Source organism: Chelonia mydas, chromosome 11, assembly GCF_015237465.2.
Source record: "Chelonia mydas isolate rCheMyd1 chromosome 11, rCheMyd1.pri.v2, whole genome shotgun sequence".
Lineage (NCBI taxonomy): Eukaryota > Metazoa > Chordata > Testudines > Cheloniidae > Chelonia > Chelonia mydas.
This window is the reverse complement of record NC_051251.2, coordinates 50,547,481-50,565,306: the sequence shown is the minus strand read 5'-3', so window position 1 is coordinate 50,565,306 and position 17,826 is coordinate 50,547,481. Positions and strand designations below refer to the sequence as shown.

At 41.2% G+C, this 17,826-nt stretch overlaps 1 long non-coding RNA gene across 2 annotated transcripts in view; it reads right to left on the bottom strand.

The window, feature by feature from the left end:
* Positions 1 to 265: 265 nt before the first annotated feature.
* Positions 266 to 17,826, bottom strand: part of LOC122462474 — a 44,490-nt gene continuing 26,929 nt past the window's right edge. The window contains exon 3 of one of the 2 annotated variants that reach the window (XR_006285022.1): positions 266 to 2,071. This is a non-coding gene — a long non-coding RNA (uncharacterized LOC122462474). The remainder of the gene's footprint in view (positions 2,072 to 17,826) is intronic. The other variant, XR_006285021.1, reaches the window with a different exon arrangement.

Sequence of the window (17,826 nt, the reverse complement as noted above, 5' to 3'; positions counted from 1 at the left end):
AGGTGGAAGGAGAGCACATGACAGAGAGGGGGTCCTTGCAGGCCGGTGCTGATGGTGAAGGACAATTTCTTGGGGGCTGAGAAACAGAAAATCAACAGGCACTATTGGGAAGGAAGGGCAGGACTGAGCTAAGTACCAGCCCTCTGTCCAGGTCCTCCAAGTGCAAATTTCACTAACAGGTGTTTGTCAATATCCTTAGTTTAATAGAAAGCATCTGTATAAAATATTTCTGTTTCAATAATATACGTACACATTAATGTTCTTTAGTGTATATTTTATTGTCCTTGTTATCTTTATGGAGCACCAAGTTGCACCATGTTGACCCATATACTGAAACTGTATTCACACAAAACAATTTTACAAGAGGCAACTTCAGTTTTGCTACAAACTTTTAAATGAACAACACAAAACTGAGTCAGGACTCAGCTCTGATTTCCTGCTTTTTTTTAACAAAGGTAATCATTCAGAAAGTCATAGCTCCTAATTTGTAAGTAGCACATAAACAATATATGTAAAAAGGAGCTGGAGTTTTCTATTTTATTTTCATGTGATCCTTTCAGGAAAGTAATAACTACCATTTGAAAATAAACAGTGTAACGTACCCCAATACAAACACTAAAGGAGTACAGCAGGATTTTATCCAAACCCCAGTCTTCTTTCATTACAGTTCCTCTCCTGACCCTTCTTTGTCATAATGTTTGATAACTGTAGTAAATCAGTTATCAAAGGCAGCTGTGGTCATGACAACCTGAGCAGTATGGACTCTCCCCAAGCATGCAGATAAACTGGAGTGAGAGAGTGGCTGATTATCTCCAATGCCACAAGGTTACTGCTCAGACAGTGCTTGTGTGCTGGGGGCAGGAATCTGGTTTTCACAAGTTTCCTAAAAAACAAACAAATATGCAAACAAAATATATACTGGAGACCATTCCCCACACATTGATTAGTGGCAGAAATGTGATTAAAATTCCCATGGAACATTTACCAAAAGGGGTAAAAAAAATCATCACACTGGAGGTACAGACCCTGGAAAACAATTCTGATACAATGTTAACTATGGTCTCGCTACTACAAGGCCATAAAGCAGCTGTTGTTGTTCCTGCATTAACCTATATTTTAGTTCTCTTCTTTCCTTCTCTCTGACTTTGGATAATCAGTAATTGTCTCATCAACAGAAGGGAACTATTGATTATTTTTATTACCACAGTTGCCTAGGAGCTCTAGTCATGGACCAGGACCCATTGTGCTAGGCACAATAGTAAAAACAGAACAAAGTGTCTCTGCCCCCCAAGGAACTTTCAGATAAAATAATTGTCTCGTGATCCAGAAGGAGGCTTGCTCTTCACAGCTAAGATAGAAAAGGAAAGATGCATTTCCTTTGAGGCGTAAAAAGGTATAGTTGGAAACAATGCATAAACTGCATTTGTGTTTTCCCCCTATGGTTTAGGTGCTCCTTGCACGGCCAGTGGAGGGGAATGTTTCTTTTTTTCTATGCATTTTAATCTGCTAAATCTGCTCATGAGAATTCATAGGAAAAGCAGATATTTTGGACAAAAAACATGTCCGGTATGTGTTGGGAACTGAAACAAGCAAAGCTAAAAATATATATAGGCCAATTCTGCTCCCCCGGTGTCTGCATCTTCTGGATGAGGCATATGCATCTGCACCTGTTTGAACTGGCTGCATAATTGTGTATGTTCCATGAAATGTAGAATGGTTTCCTGTCTCTGGTAGCCAACCTCACATTCCAGGGACGCTTCAGGATGATCTTGGTTAGATGCTTTTCTGTGCAGCATCTGCTGCATAAAATCTTGTAAAACATGATCCCCAATACAGACATTTAATATTTGCATTTTGGAAATTGTCAGCGTGTCAGTTCAGAAGATGAGAAATTATATGACTTTATACATTTGGAGATGTATTCTGGCAGGATTCCGCCAGCCTTACTGATGTTGAATAGTCCTTACTCTCGTAAGTAACTCCTCTTCATCTTCACAGGAAAATTCGTGAGTAAAGACTATACTCAACTTCAGTCAGGTTTGCAGAAGTGGGCCCCTAATGTTCTTATGTCCTGTAAGAACATAAATAGTAAACACAACCCTGCATATTAAAGTTTTAGTGTTTCGAAAAGTATTAGAGCTTAAAGTGTACATATGTGCTGTCAGATACTTATACCTTGTAGCTTGTGTAGTGCACTTATCCTCTCTAGGGAAAACGTGTCAAGGGTAGTTACAATCTTAGTAGGAAACAGCATATTCCCAAACAGTGAATAAAATTAAAATCCAGGCATTTTTGCTCCTCTATATAAGGAAAAAAGCAGCATGACAACCTCAAATACTTCCCTGGCTTCCCCCCTACCCGTGTCTGTACCCAAACCTACTCATCAGTGGACACTAAACTTTTGGGAAAGGCGTTCATTTTAAACTACATATTAAACACACAAAACCTACAGTAAAAGAACATTAAGGTTGCAAAGTCAAGCTTCACGTTAGGAAATGCTACAATTAAGGATGCTTTAAATTGACAATGGACCATTGGGCCAGGGAAAGAGTGAGAATCACTCTATAGCCTGGTAGTTAGGACACTCATTCAGGGTGTGGGAGACCCAAGTTGAAGTCCCTGCTCCAATGGCTGACTAGTTATAACAAGTGGACCAGTTTCAATAGGAAAGTCTAAAGAAGCCCAACATCAGAACAGACCGTAGCCCAGTGGCTAGGGCATTCTCCTACAATGAAGGAGATCTAAGTTCAAATCTCTTCTCCACATCAGGCAGAGGTGAGCACTGAACCCAGGTCAGTACCCTAACCATTGGCCTAAAGTTTATAAGGGAGGTGGCAGCATCAACAGCACTACTACCTCCTTCTGCCGTTTTGTGAATCCTGAGCTTGCTTTTCTGAAAATGCCTCAATGGAGTGTTTGAAACAAAATGTCTTGTTCCAACCAAACATTACCAAAACCCTGACTTGTTTGGTTTGGCCGAAGCTACTTGGAAAACTAAACCATACTTTTGGTCAACCCCAAACTGCATTTTTTTGACAAAAACTATTCATCTGAATAATTTTGCCCTGCTTTAATCATAATGCATATACACACGGAGGGGGGAATTAAGACTGGACAGGCATCCTTAATACCAGCATTTCCTAATTTGAGTACTTGATTTAGCAACCTTAAAAAGAGGAAGAGGAGGAACATGCCCAATAGATCCTCCCCAGAAGGACCTGAGGAATGATAGAACCTTGGCCCCAATTTCCACATGCACTATGCAGCAGAGTGGGCTGGGCACATGCCACGACTCAGAAAGAAGATACATGCTCCTTCCTTGTGGCAAGTGGGGAGTAGGGGAAGAGTGAGTCACAGTGACTTCTTGCTGGTTCTCCAGAGGTGGCACAGTTATAAACCATCCCTTAAAAATGGGATGAGTCTATAATTAACAACTGTATTGATGTTCAAATATATTAACTGAGTCCCATGAATATTAGCCCCGTACTCCCTGGGATTTGTGTTCCTAAATATTTCCTTTCCCTTCCACAAGACAGAAGTTCCTATTATTTCAGGTTACCTCACCCCTACATCAAGAGAATGTTAATTCTCTCCCTCGGTCAAATTTCTGGATAAGCCAGTAAGGAATTCAAGGTCAAGATTTAAACAGTAAAGTTTACCCCCATACTAAGAAAGATACTGATTTCTGAGGGAGGAGAGGAAGGTAATCATCAATTTAGCATTTGACAATCTTATTGCATTTGTAGTCAATTGAGTTACTCCAGACTTGCACCAGAGGTGCAGATGACACTAAACTGGGAGAAGAGGTAGATACACTGGAGGGTAGGGATAGGATATAGAGGAGACAAATTAGAGGATTGGGCCAAAAGAAATCTGATGAGGTTCAACATGGACAAGTGCAGAGTCCTGCACTTAGGACGGAAGAATCCCATGCACCGCTACAGACTAGGGACCGAATGGCTAGGCAGCAGTTCTGCAGAAAAGGACCTAGGGGTTACAGTGGACGAGAAGCTGGATATGAGTCAACAGTGTGCTGTTGTTGCCAAGAAGGCCAATGGCATTTTGGGATGTATAAGTAGGGGCATTGCCAGATCGAGGGACGTGATCGTTCCCCTCTGTTTGACATTGGTGAGGCCTCATCTGGAGTAGTGTCCAGTTTTGGGCCCCACGCTACAAGAAGGATGTGGAAAAATTGGAAGATGTCCAGCGGAGGGCAACAAAAATGATTAGGGGACTGGAACACATGACTTATGAGGAGAGGCTGAGGGAACTAAGATTGTTTAGTCTGCGGAAGAGAAGAATGAGGGGGGATTTGATAGCTGCTTTCAACTACCTGAAAGGGGGTTCCAAAGAGGATGGATCTAGACTGTTCTCAGTGGTAGCAGATGACAGAATGAGGAGTAATGGTCTCAAGTTGCAGTGGGGGAGGTTTAGGTTGGATATTAGGAAAAACTTTTTCACTAGGTGGGTGGTGAAACACTGGGATGCGTTACCTAGGGAGGTGGTGGAATCTCCTTCCTTTTGAGGTTTTTAAGGTCAGACTTGACAAAGCCCTGGCTGGGATGATTTAGTTGGGGATTGGTCCTGCTTTGAGCAGGGGTTTGGACTAGATGACCTCCTGAGGTCCCTGCCAACCCTGGTATTCTATGATTCAGGGTACGTGAGTTCAGAACAGCTTATAGCTTTTAAAATTATAGGCAATAATATTATTCAAGGGTTGCTTATGACAGAGGCTATAATGACTTTTGGAAAGGATCACAGGATAGGTCTCCTTGTGATATGGAGGGAAGTCCATCATTTTGGAAGCTCATTGTAGTGGTTATTGGCCTGTGAAGGCTTCGACTGGCTGAGTTTCCCAACACCACAATATTTCTTTTGCATCAGTAATAGAAAAAGATATTTTCCTAAAACAATTATTCATAGTTCAATTGGTAAAACTACAGGACATTCTAGATTTGCTTTCTTGTAGTTTGAGACTTCTGTTAAAAGTCTTGCACCTGTTTCCAGCTCTACATACACTGAAGTTAGGGGAACTTGAAGCCATTTAGTTGTACTAAGAATTATATCCTTTTTATCGTTTGGATTTTACTTCCCATGTTGGCTGGCCTGGCACAGGTTTTTGAGCAAGTGCTCCGTGCGCCTCATTAAGTGGAGCAAGAAACATCTCATGGCCAAGACTTTTAGTGTGGGAATCCTGAAGGAAATTTTCATACTCTGAGCCCTCAAGGCATCCTGGGGAGCCTAATAATATTTCTGCAGGTCCTGAACAAGCTGTTCCTCAGTCATCAAGCTTCTCTAGTAGATTATACAGATTTATTTAAATCAGGGCTCTTTCTTTCCTACTTTGAATATGAGAGTCTGGCCCTTGTTTCTGTCAGTCACCAACTTCCCTAGGTGATCTGGCTGTCCTTAAAGAATCTGCACCTCTTTAATGGGGGATTGTGCTTTGAGCCATTCAGGAAGGGAACACAAACTTTAAACAATCTGCAGTTTACTTTCTCTACTTTACAGAGAGAAGAGCCATGCTTATCCTAGAAAGGCACGGTGAATCGTAAATATGGTTTATTTAATCTGTCTCCTTAATCTCCAACTCCTACGATCACTCCAGGATGACAAGGCTCCAGGGGCCTGTCCTCATTTATTGTCAAAAGTTAACAGCTGGAGGAAGTCAGACAATTTTTACCAGAGCTGGGAGGAGAGCAAAACTGCATATCCATTTGCAGGCACTGAACCCCACTCCTTTCAATTAACTTCATTCATGTGCCATGATCAGGAAGTCCCTTCATTCCAGCCATATGGCTCCAAAATACCAAGGCTTTTAAAGCAATTCATTTGAGGCATACCCCTCCAATGTTTCTAGAGATTTTTCTGCATCCCCAGAGTCAAAAATATATGGGTTTTCCTATTGTTCATTTTTAGTTCAATTGGATACAAGGGTTGCTTCTATTTTTTCTTTGGCATTTGTGAAGACCTAGGTGATAGTTTACATCTAGAAAGAGTATAAACTTTTGATTTTGATTTATACATACTCTGCTCTTCATTTGTTTTGTTACAGAAAATGTTTATGATGTGGAGAGTCCACAAGGATGCTGGCAGTTCTATGCCATAGGAACACATGAATGTTTTCCTCACAGTAATGTAGTATGCACACCCTGAATAATTTTGCATTAGCAAGGTATTTTTCAGTTCTAATTTCATGTACTGAGCTTCAGAATCCATTATGGTTTCCATTCTGATAAAGAAAATTGTGTTGATACCTCCTAATCTGCCAAGGCTCAAATGTATTATGCACTAAATTGCAAAGACCCAAAATGGGAGGGGTTGCAGGTGCCTGGTTTTTGACTGGAAAGTCCAGTCGAAAAGGGGACCTGACAGTGACCAGTCATATCTATTGACTGGACACCCAAAGTCTGAGGACTTGGTGCCTCCCCCACCTGCAGTAATCACCTGCGCCAGCTCCTACTCAGCTTCCAGTCCTGCAGGCGAGTCCCTCCTGACCTGGGAAGAGGGAGGGAGAAGGGAAATGCAGAGAGTGACTGAGGGAGGTGGAAAGAGGAGCAAATGGGGTGGGCAGGTCTTGGGGAGTGGGGAAGGGAAGAAAAAGAGTTAGGGCGGGAGAGGTTCCAGCACTACTGCTGGAATGTCTGGTTTTTAAGTATGACGACAATGTTGGCAACCCTAGGGAGAAAATAAAGCTACTCATATAGGAAGCTTAAAATGCCATGTCAATACATTCCTATAGCCTCTCCCCTGAATTTCACTTCCTGGGATAAAAAAATTTCAAACAACAAGTGAGGGAATGACCATATTTATGAGGCACATTCACAAAACTGCCTATGAGTGATGGTCCTCAAAACAAGGTAAAGTTCATAGGTATGCTGAGCTTCCCTTCCCCTCAAACACTCCCACCTTTCTCTTACTGGGCCTTCTGCCTTTCTTTGCCAGTACTTCTGTCTGATCATTAAGTCACTAAGAGCCTCGTACCAAGAGATGCTCAGCTGCTGCAGCTCCCATTTGACTAATCATTAGGTGCATGGGCTCAAACTCTCAGGTCAGACCAGGGATCTTTAACGAGTTCAGGCCCCCCGACAGCAATTCCAGGCCCCAGGGCTGTCCATGATGGGGAGGGGAGTGCCTGGGCAGAAATGACAAATCTGTCACTTCTGGGACTGACCACGCAGGCCAATCGCGCCAGCCCATGGGGCCCCTCAGAGCTTGGGGCCCGGAGTGGTCACATGCGCCTAGGAGCCCTGCGGTCTGCCAGAGTGATTTAAAAGGGCCTAGGGCTCCCAGCTGCCATTACTGCTACCACAGCTGGGGGTCCCTGGGCCCTTTTAAATCTCGTGGACCCCTGGGCAATTGCCCCTCTTGGGCCCCCGTCAGCGAGCCTGAACTAGCTCCATAATTAAGATTAGTGATGGATGTCATTCATTTTCAATCTGGTCAAATTTGTGAATGTGGGGATTTCATAGTATGCCCTGCCCCAGTAGTTTTCCAGGCAATTAAATTTGGCCATTTAATTTCACATTAATTTTAGTACATCTTCGCATGCCATACTGAGACCTTTGTAGTATTATAATCTAATTCAAGGACAATTTCATAGCTGGCCCAATTAGTGTACCACCAGCAGACAAAGATGACGGCATGCTGAATGCAGTTAGAGTTCAGTAGAAGAATATGTTCCGTGTGGCTTTGGTTTAAAAGTCTTGAGAGTTCCCCCCCAACATTTTAATTTTGTGCCCAGAATTTTGGCATGTTAACTGGAGACAAAAAACTTCAAAAAAAATCAGTGGGGGTCGGGGTGGGAGGAAAACAAAATGGAAAAACGCATCAGAGCTCCGGCTGTGTACGTCCACTTCCAGCATAGTTAACTCCACTGTGTGACTAAGGAGGGAGTACTTATTTTAACATGAGTTATTCATGCAAAGGTTTTTAAATGTATTCCCACATGTTACTCAAGCAGTAATGGATCTACTGCAATATTTGTGAGCATTAAAATGGGAGTGATGCTAGAAATTGTAATGCATCAGAATGCATGTTGGCTAAAATAGTATTGTGTTTCTCTCTCTGAAAATAAAAGCTTGAGGGCTTTTAAAAATGTCATCATGTTTGTGTTAAGAATACTTCTGGGAAATTGTGTCAAGTCCCCTCCCATTATTTGCAGTGAATCACTTCACTTTTGAGAATCAGCTCTCTTTTTTTAGGCAGATGACTACTGTGAAAAGTCTTGAAGTACAACGGCTCAAATCAAGGCTTTAAAAGGGCATTCCTTGCAGCTTTACAAAGGTCTGATTGAAAATTAATGCCATCTACATCACTCCACATTTGAGTTATATTTCAAAGCAAAAACACCAGTTATTGCACTAAATGTGTCTGCACAGATATGTCAGACTGGCTATTGGCCTTCTGGTTGATTAGTGACCTTTTTGACAGATTATCCATGAATTTAACAGAGTCTGATTATTTTTGACACAAGTATGATCTCTATTGACTTTATTAAAATGTCTGAGGTGGTGTAAATGGATTACAGGAAAAGTGAATATTTGGCATTTATTTTCTGTCAAATGAAAAATGCCATATAATTTAATACTTTTAAATAAATGTTTTAACAAATTTATACATTGAATACAAAACACCAATCTGTTTTGAGACTTGCTAGTGTTATTTTAAAAACAGACAGCCTCATTATATATAAGTATTTGAATATATTTATACTAGGGCCCAAAAACTCCAAAGAAAAAGAATCTCATGTTCTTTTACTGAATATATAACAGTCATGTGGGAACTGTGATAAAGGAAAACAGGAATGGCAAGTTCACTTAAAAAGGTGTCTAAGTGTGCTACAGTAGTGAACAGAGACAGTGTAGATAAAAGGAAATGGAGATAAAGTCTAGCGATTCCACAATTCTTTTCTTCAATCCCTTTCTCTGACACATCAAGAGAGAAGTCACTTTGAAGTATCCGAGACCAATGAGCCTAATTTCAATACCTGGAAAGATGCTGAAAAAAAAATTAGGAGTACTTGTGGCACCTTAGAGACTAACCAATTTATTTGAGCATAAGCTTTCGTGAGCTACAGCTCACTTCATCGGATGCATACTGTGGAAAATACAGAAGATGATTTTATACACAGACCATGAAAAAATGGGTGTTTATCACTACGAAAGGTTTTCTGGGTGGGGGGAGAGAATTAACAGGAGTGTTGCATGTAAGACATTAGAGTGGGACAATTGACTCCACTCTGCACTGGTGAGGCCCCAGCTGGAGTACTACATCCAGTTGTAGGTGTCACATTTTCTCCAATTTCTTCACATCTGTCGTAGAGTCCAGAGGAGAGCAACACAAATAATAGATTTAGAAATTCTGATCTATGAGAAAAGGTTAAAGTGACAGAGCATGTTTAGTCTTGAGAAAAGATGGAAGAGGGTGCACCTGATAAGTCTTCGACTACATTAAGGGCTGTTAAAGAGGATGGTGATCAATTGTTCCCTGTGTCCACTGAAGGTAGGACAAGTAGTAATGGGCTTTATCTTCAGCAAGGGAGATTTAGGTTAGATGTTAGGGAAAAGCTTTAGAACTATAAGAGTATTTAAGCACTGGGAATAGGCTTCCAAGGAAGGTAATCTTCCTATTTTATGTCCACATCTTGCAAAACAATCCACCTCAATGAACCATCATGCTGAAGTTGGAGGCAATGGGTGGCAGTTGGTTTGGATGTGTAGACATTCATATGGAACCCTTTCCACAATGGGACCTTAGTGATTTCTAACAGTCTAGTTGTGAAAGAGTTCAAAGCTACAGCTGTGTGTCATTCAGCAAAACTTAAATTCTGAGTCTAAACATTCCACTGTAAGCGCCAATAGAGATTTTTAACAAAACATCTTTTTAAAAAAAATCATACTTTTACAAGTTTTATTTCCACTCATTGGATTTCATTCAAAAATGGATGTAAATTTCAAAATCTTTTAAATTTTAAACGCTTTTCTGGATCAAGATCTGTTTTCTGACAGCAAAATCTGGAAATTTAAAATTTAGTATGTTTTGAAGCAAAATGATCCATTGTGTGAATGTTTTGCAAAAAGATTTTCAGGTTGCAAAGTGGCCACCTTCTGTGTCACTTCACTGGATCCTGATCTCAAGAAAGTTTGCATTTCTACTTCATATAACCATCCTGATAGTTTATCATTTTTCCTGCCCCCTTTTTTCATGATTAGCCTATTGAGTACATTTGTACTTGCCACGAACAACAAGACCATCTTGTAACTGTCTAACAGCTTCCCAGCAGAAGCATAAGGACTCTCTGGAGCTTGTTTCTGAGCATCTCATCTGTGTGATGTTAATTGGAATGTGTAGGTAGTTGCTGGACACAAATTTATGTAACAGATTTTTTTGGGGGTGGGGGGTTGGCAAGCACACCTTGAAAATGTGTTTTTATAGTACATTTATCAAAAAATGAAACTCCAATGTCTATGCAGTATTTTCATCATGAAAATCCTGTTTTCTAATGAGAAAACAAGATAGATGTAAAGTAAAAACTCCAGGGGTTGCATCTTCCAAAAATAGTGGTCTATGAATATTCTGAGACCATTTCTTCCAGCAAATATTGGTTTGATAATAATGCTACAGGAATATCTAGCAACTCATCACATTTATGTTTAGTGTATGGTAATCTGAATAGGAGATTTGAATTGAATCCTAGCTATGCATAACGACTAGCATAGGAGTAAGAACTAGAAAAGGACTAATTTCAACCCACAGATACATACTGAAGCCCAGAGGAAGCCAAATGAACATATATGGAGGCATAGTCTGACCCACATTTAATTTGACTGGGGTTTTTTGTTGGGGTTTTGGGGGCAGGGGAGCAGAAGGACAGGGGAATTTTTTTTTTTTTTGCACACAGACTTTGCAGGATAGTCACTGCTATTAAACATCTTTATTTAATAAGAGACCTAGCATTGTATGTTTAACAGCTGAGGCATGAACTTTGGCTGCTGCAGGCATATTGCTTAATGGATACTTCCAATGTGGGTTTGATTCTGTTTCTCCATGCTGACTCAACAAACCCATCCAATGAAACATTTCATTATGTAGGCTTGGTAGGATATGTGGAGACAGCAACGAGAGAAGGAAGGGGGTAAGAAGACTCCACTATTATTTTCTTGTTATTTTGCGATCATGGAAACTTTGGCAAACAATGGCTCATATACTTTCACAAGGCAAGTGATGTAAACTGGGTCAATATGACTTACATGGCTGCCAAAGAGTTGTTTAAATATAGTTTCATTGTTTCCAGTTATCTGTTCAACAAAACAACAAAATGGAAGTTAAGGCATCCTGAAGTAATCAAATCACTTGGAAGGAAGGCATGGGAGGAGTTTCTAAGACATTCATCCCCTCCCTGCAAAAAAAGGCTGCATCGCAAATGTTCTTTAACAGAACACTAAATGAAGTCAGATTAACTGATATAAGTGAAACAAAACTAGTGGCTTGGGGACTGTGTTGTCCTATATATGGGGCTAATTTCTCCCATATATTCTGATCATAGCCCCCTACAGTGAGTAGGAGTCTGGCAATTGTCAATTTCATGGGCATGTCAAACTCACCACTGTTTAGTTTCTTCTCAAGAGATGAGGTTTGGAATGGCGAGTGTGTTGTGTGTCAGGAATGAGTCGCATTGGCAGAGCTGTGGGGAGAAACTGACAAAACATCTGCACGTATGAGGTTTGACTCTAGCTGCTTTATACCAATATCCTAGTGATTATGAAGCTAGTTATCCAATGTCTGAAATAAATTTTAAAGTCATAGAAATCTAAGGTATTGAAATTAAGTTTTTCTGGTCCGAGTTAAAGCCTTTTATAGCGTCAAATGATAAAAAACAGCAGAGAAGTTAGTTGATTAGTTAGCAGGATACTATTTATTGCTGTCCTAATCTCACTTTTTTGTTCTCAGATAATCAGAAATACAATTCTGGAGATGCCCAAGTATGGAATTCAGAAGCAAAAGAGTCATATTAAGAGGCCCATTAGACCATTGCCTACTAATTGTTTGTTTCAACACTTTGAGTCTTTAAGTACAATCACTATTGTTGCCCTTTTTTGACCTTAGCAGATAGTTAAAGTTTGGGGCCATGAGGATGTTCCAACTGAGAGTAGAAATTGGTGGTAATCCTATTTCTTTGCTGTAGGTTTGTTTATTTACAAGGAATGTACTCAGAGTCCGGCTTCTCCAGACACAGGAAAAACCAAGAAAAAAAAAGGTATCAGTTTCTTAGCTTACAGCATCAAGCCTCTTTAGCCAGTACCAAACTGAAAAGCTCTCTCTAGATTGTCTGGGTTATGCACCATTCTCTCAGTCTACTGTGTGACTTTCTCGCTTTTTCCCCCCTGTCTCCGTTCTCAGTTTGCGTGTTCTGCTTTCACGCACACAGAACATTCAACAAGACTCCTCCACCCACTCAGTCCAAACTCCTGGGCCGCTTTACAACCCTCTTTTGTCTTATTTAGGGTTTTTGATTCATTATCTTATCATGTTAATTGAAGAGAAAATTCACACCCAATCTCAAAGAGGTTAATCCAAAACAGTTTCATTTAGCTCGTAACACCTCCAGCTAAGGCTGTGCTTTCGCTACGGACCTTACAGCAGCACGTTGTACTGCTGTAACTGTGCTGCTGTAAAGCCGCTCTATGCTGGCGGGAGCGCAATCTCCCTCCAGCATAATTAAGCCACGCCCAATGAGCAGTGGTAGCCATGTTGATAGGAGACGCTCTCCTGTTGACATGGCGCTGTCCACACCAGTGCTTTTGTCGATAAAACTTTTGTCAGTTGGGGGGGGGGGGGGGTGTTTTTTCCACACCCGACCAACAAAAAAGTTTTACTGACAAGAGTAGTGTAGACGTAGCCTCAGCTTCACTCATCCTCCCAATGAGACCTCAAACGGTGACACCCAACAATCCATCCCACGCAGAAAGAAAATAATTTAACAAGCGAAAAATACAAGATTAACTATGTATGTGCAATGTCTGTAAATGGGATTTCACCATAAAGACAGTTCAGATTCTTCACCCTCCTTAAGGATTATTAGTAGTATTTACTATTTGTATTGCAGTGGGGCCCAAAGGCCCTAGTCAGAGTCAAGGTCCCATTGTGCCAGGCATTGTACACAAAGGAAAAATATGGTTCCTTGACCATCAGCAATGGCTTTCTTCTTTTACACATAGAGTTAAGATCCTCACCTCACAAACCATTAATTCCCACTTAAACCTGCTTGTTATTTATAGGAGGAAACACTCAAGCACCCGTCTTGACCTGGCGATTAGTTTGCTTCTGGGGACTCAGTGGCATCCTGCACTTTTGTGATTAAAATAAAAATGGAAACTGAATTCTATCAGCTTTCCTTGAAATGTGAGGGTGGCTCCTAGAACATACTGTAGTCATCAACATATCTTCACTGAAGAGTCACATTTCACAGACAATGTTAAAAGTTTCATTCTTCCTTCACTGCACTGAGCACAGGGATTATTGCCCACTAGCACTCCTTGGAGTCCATGCTATAGGGGCAAGGGGAGCTGATCTGACCTTGCACAGAGGAGAACACAGACTATGCTCCTTAGTGATAGTGTGGCATGCATACTTCCCCAGTATATTAGACTTTTCTAGGAGGCAATATGAATATGAGACAGTTTTCTGAACAACTCCAAACAGGCCTCTAACTTTATGACACACTGACCCATATATAGAACAAAGGAAAAGGTTTAGTATTAATGTGCATTGGGGAATGAAAGAGGAAAAATCAGATCTAAAATTCTGAAAGGCATAAACATGAAGGAGAGCAATTACCTATTGGGGAACAAAATGCAGACAGTAATAGATGAAATTAAGAGAAGGAAAAGTATAGGCTAAACAGGGAACACGTCTCTACAGTGATAGCTAGTAGATTGTGTAATATCCTCCCCAGCGAAGTGGTGGAGGCCCTGTCATTTAGGCCACTTAAAATTGGGCTGGACACAACACTGGAGAATATCTTGTATTGAAACTATCCTGCACTGCAGAGTGTCTGGACTAAATGACTCAAGAGGTCTTCTCCATTTCTAAGTTCTCCACACCTATAATAAAACAAGAGTCCATTGGGATGAGAAAGTGTAAGATGCTCCATTCTCTGAAAAATGATCAAGGGCATTCAGTGTATATTTTTGGGAAATGGAAGGAGAAGCAAACCTGCTTTGGGCAAGTATAAAAGTGTTATTGTGGGGTGGTGGAGGCAAACTAATCCCACCTATGAATTTAAAAAAGTAGGAGTAGAGCTTCTGTCTCAAACCCCCACCCCGCTCAGTTGGCAGCATTAGTGCCACCTCCCTTGCTATTCATAGCTATCTTTGGGGCAGATTTTTAAGGGTGTTTAGGGGGCTAAAGATGCAGCCAGAGGTTTAGTGGGATTTTCAAGAGTGCCTAGATGTTTAATTCCCTTTGAAACCAGTGGGAGTTAGGAGCCTGGGTGCTTTTGAAAATCCTATCTGCATCCTTAGGCACCTAAATACCTTTTACAGTCTGGTCCCTTTCATCAGTCAACACTGCAGGTCATCCAGAGACATTTTTTTGGTCCTCAACTCCTCAACTGAGGAGAGTGGCCAGATAGAAATATCACTCATTCCCAAAACCAAGTTTGGATTATTTCACCATGTCAGTCCCCTTGAACATGCCCCACATTTCCTAGTTAACCAGAGGCTAGCAGCAGAGTACATCTGACTGGTCTGAGTGCTGCACCTTCAGTGTTATAGTGGGAATTGTCCATTAGTTTCTCACTAAGGTGCATGGGACTTTCAAGTGACCTGAAGAGCAGCTCGGTGTAAGCTCAAAAAGCTTGCCTCTCACCCCAACAGAAGTTGCTCCAGTAAAAGAGTAATATTCTGGGACCAGCACAGCTCCAAACACCAAACTTTCAAGCCCCAGGGCCAGCAAATCTTCAGTGAGGTGCTGTGAATTCTGGGGTTTGTCTAGAACTAAGAAGTCTGAGTACAGTAACCAGAACAGCAGTAGGGTCCCTCAGAGACTACTCTATCTTCTTGCCCCCATGAACAGACCAGCATTTGCTGCTGTCAATGGGAGGAATGAAGTGCTTCCCACAAACTTGAGCTGTCTCAAGCCATGTGATCTCCCATGAAAAGTTGCTGCTAATTTGAGGTGTGGGAGGAGAAAAGAGCTGTGTTGCTTTCTCCAAAATATTTTTCTGCTCTAGGAGGGACAGAGATCAGCTGATGGTAAGGGGAATTCAGGGCCTATTGCATGGTTCAAGGAAAGAGTTAGGAATCTCAGAAAGTTCACAGATTGGCATCTGAACATCGATTGTTTCTCCAGAGTTCAGCAAACCCACAGATGTGCCCCTGTCATCACTTGGGAGATGAAAGAGGATTGAAGCATGGAATCAGGGAATACTTTCAGCTACTTTGAGACACTGGAGTGTTTGGAGGAGTTGTGTCATCTGACCCGTCTCTGAACTAGTATTTCCAGACATCACAAAACTGGCTGACAACGTGGTGTCACTCCCAACAGTGCTGCTCTTTATGGGTAGCATGTCTAAGTCTGATGCGACAATCAGACCAGTGGAAAAGCAAGGTATTGGAAAGTTCCACTCAGCAACCCAATGAGTTTCGGAAGCTCATCCCATGGCTAGCACAGTACATTTTCCAAAACTGGACTGAAGGCCTGAATATTGTTGCTCCCAAAACACCTCTTTCAACACTATTTCCAGGTCCAGTCTCCAAACATCATTATATTTAGGAAGCTGCTTGGCTCATTTTTTTCAAGACAATAAAAATAGCTTTTTTTAAAAAACCACTTACTTAGCCCAGCTTGTTCAGATTAAAGCTTTTTGGGAAACACACCCAGAGGCAGAACAAAATTTTCTCCTTAACTCAATAACTCCAAAGCCATGCACATATGGTAGACTTCCCTGCTTTCTTCAATTGAGATTGTATAGGAAAGAGACAGATGTAAGCTGACAAAAGAATCTTGGTTTTGCCTTCACGAATAATACACATTTAACAAAATGGTAGCTGGGAGGGGGAAAAAAAATCAATTTGTCCTAAAACACAATTGATGTTTTTTCTTGATGATAATACAATGTAACTACTTTGAAAAGCTGTGCAGAGAAGCAATTCAGTTGCTGGTAAGGCAGCTTTTCTCCATTAGTACTGTAGCATAATTGGAAATCTGGAAAGGAACCACACGGAAACCCATTTCCTAGGTGGTTTATCATTTAAAGATAAAGAAGGGCTAGTTATTTGAGCAGGATGGAAAATAGGTTTCCTCCACTTAAAAAAATGGAGTTCATTGTGATACTTTTTTTAGTAGACAATTGACATTAAGTTTTTACAGATATCTGAAAGCCTAAAAACCCATTGCTAAAACCTCTTTTTAAAAAAAAATGCTGAAATATTTTAATTAAAACATTGTGAAAACTTGTTTAGTTGTTAAGCCATTTCACAAAGTTTCCACATATTTTGACTAATGTATCTGTTTATTAGATAAGGAACACTTCAGTGTTTTGTAGCAGCCTGTAAGAACCTGTTTGTAGCAGGACACAGTCACTGCTTAGTAAATGCCCAGTGTGGGGAAGTCTGCAGGGTGGGGGCCAGAGGAGCAGGAACACATTGTACATCCTGGGAAGAATAAGTGACCTCCTGCCAGATTTGCATCTATACTATTTCACACTGCACTCTCTGGCTGCATCACCCTGGCCATTGTCTGGGATTCCCAATGGATGAGCCACAGAGAGGATCTTTAGGGAGTTAGTTCATCTCTGAATAGAATCTGGCCAGTCTACAGGTAGTGGTGCTGTTGAGGGGGCAGTTCTGTGCTGCACCCCTTCTACTTCTTTTCCATCCCCAAACTCAGCAGAGCCAGAACCCCTGGATAGACTGTCTGCATGGTCGCTGGGAGTGGGGGTGGATGGTGCTGCACAACTTGCACCCCCAACCTTTCTGTGAGGACAGGGAGAGAACCAGTTCCCTCCCAATACTCAGAGGGGAATGTCCAGGCCAGATTTACAAAAAAAAAAAAAATTAAATTGTATCTATCTTGGTAGCTCAGACAGGAGCCCCATTGGGCTAAGTATTGTACAAGCATATACAGAGATGGGCCATAGACTGAAGAGTTTATAGTGTAGCAGGACAGAATAGATGTAAGGAGAAGGAGTGGGATTCAATGTACATTAAAAATGGGCATGGTGCTGACAGATCTTGTTAGTTCTGTTTTTGCACTATGTCCTGTTTTGGTGTTCTTTGCCCCCAGAGAGGCAATATAGAAAGAGTGGGAGGCTATCAAAATATGCATAGTATTTACAGAGGAAACTTTAAAATTTCTACCAGTTTGAGAGCTATTACCCATTCTAGGTGTATTTTCCATTTTAAGAAAAGGAATATTTCTCAAACCAGTCAAATTTCTTGAGAAAGAAATTTTGTAAGTACAATCACTGTACACACATTTTTATAAACAATAGTCTATTTTTAACTCAATCACCTATCCATTACCAACAGGCCAAGTTCACCTGGACCTTGCAGAAGACTTGAGGGGAGTGTTGAAGGACATGTTGGTGATTTTACCTCTTTAAGGCACTAAGCTATTCAGTGGACATACAAGTGGAGAGTTGATGTTGCTATGAAAACCCTAACTTTTGCATTTCCTGATTTGTGTGCATATGTGCACACATGCCTGGGCCCTCTGGGCAGGCCATATCTCACTCCACTCCCTTTTGGGGGTTATCAGAAGGTGAATCTTATCTGCGCATAATCTAAAGAATATTAGTCCTTTCTAGATATCGATGGCCAG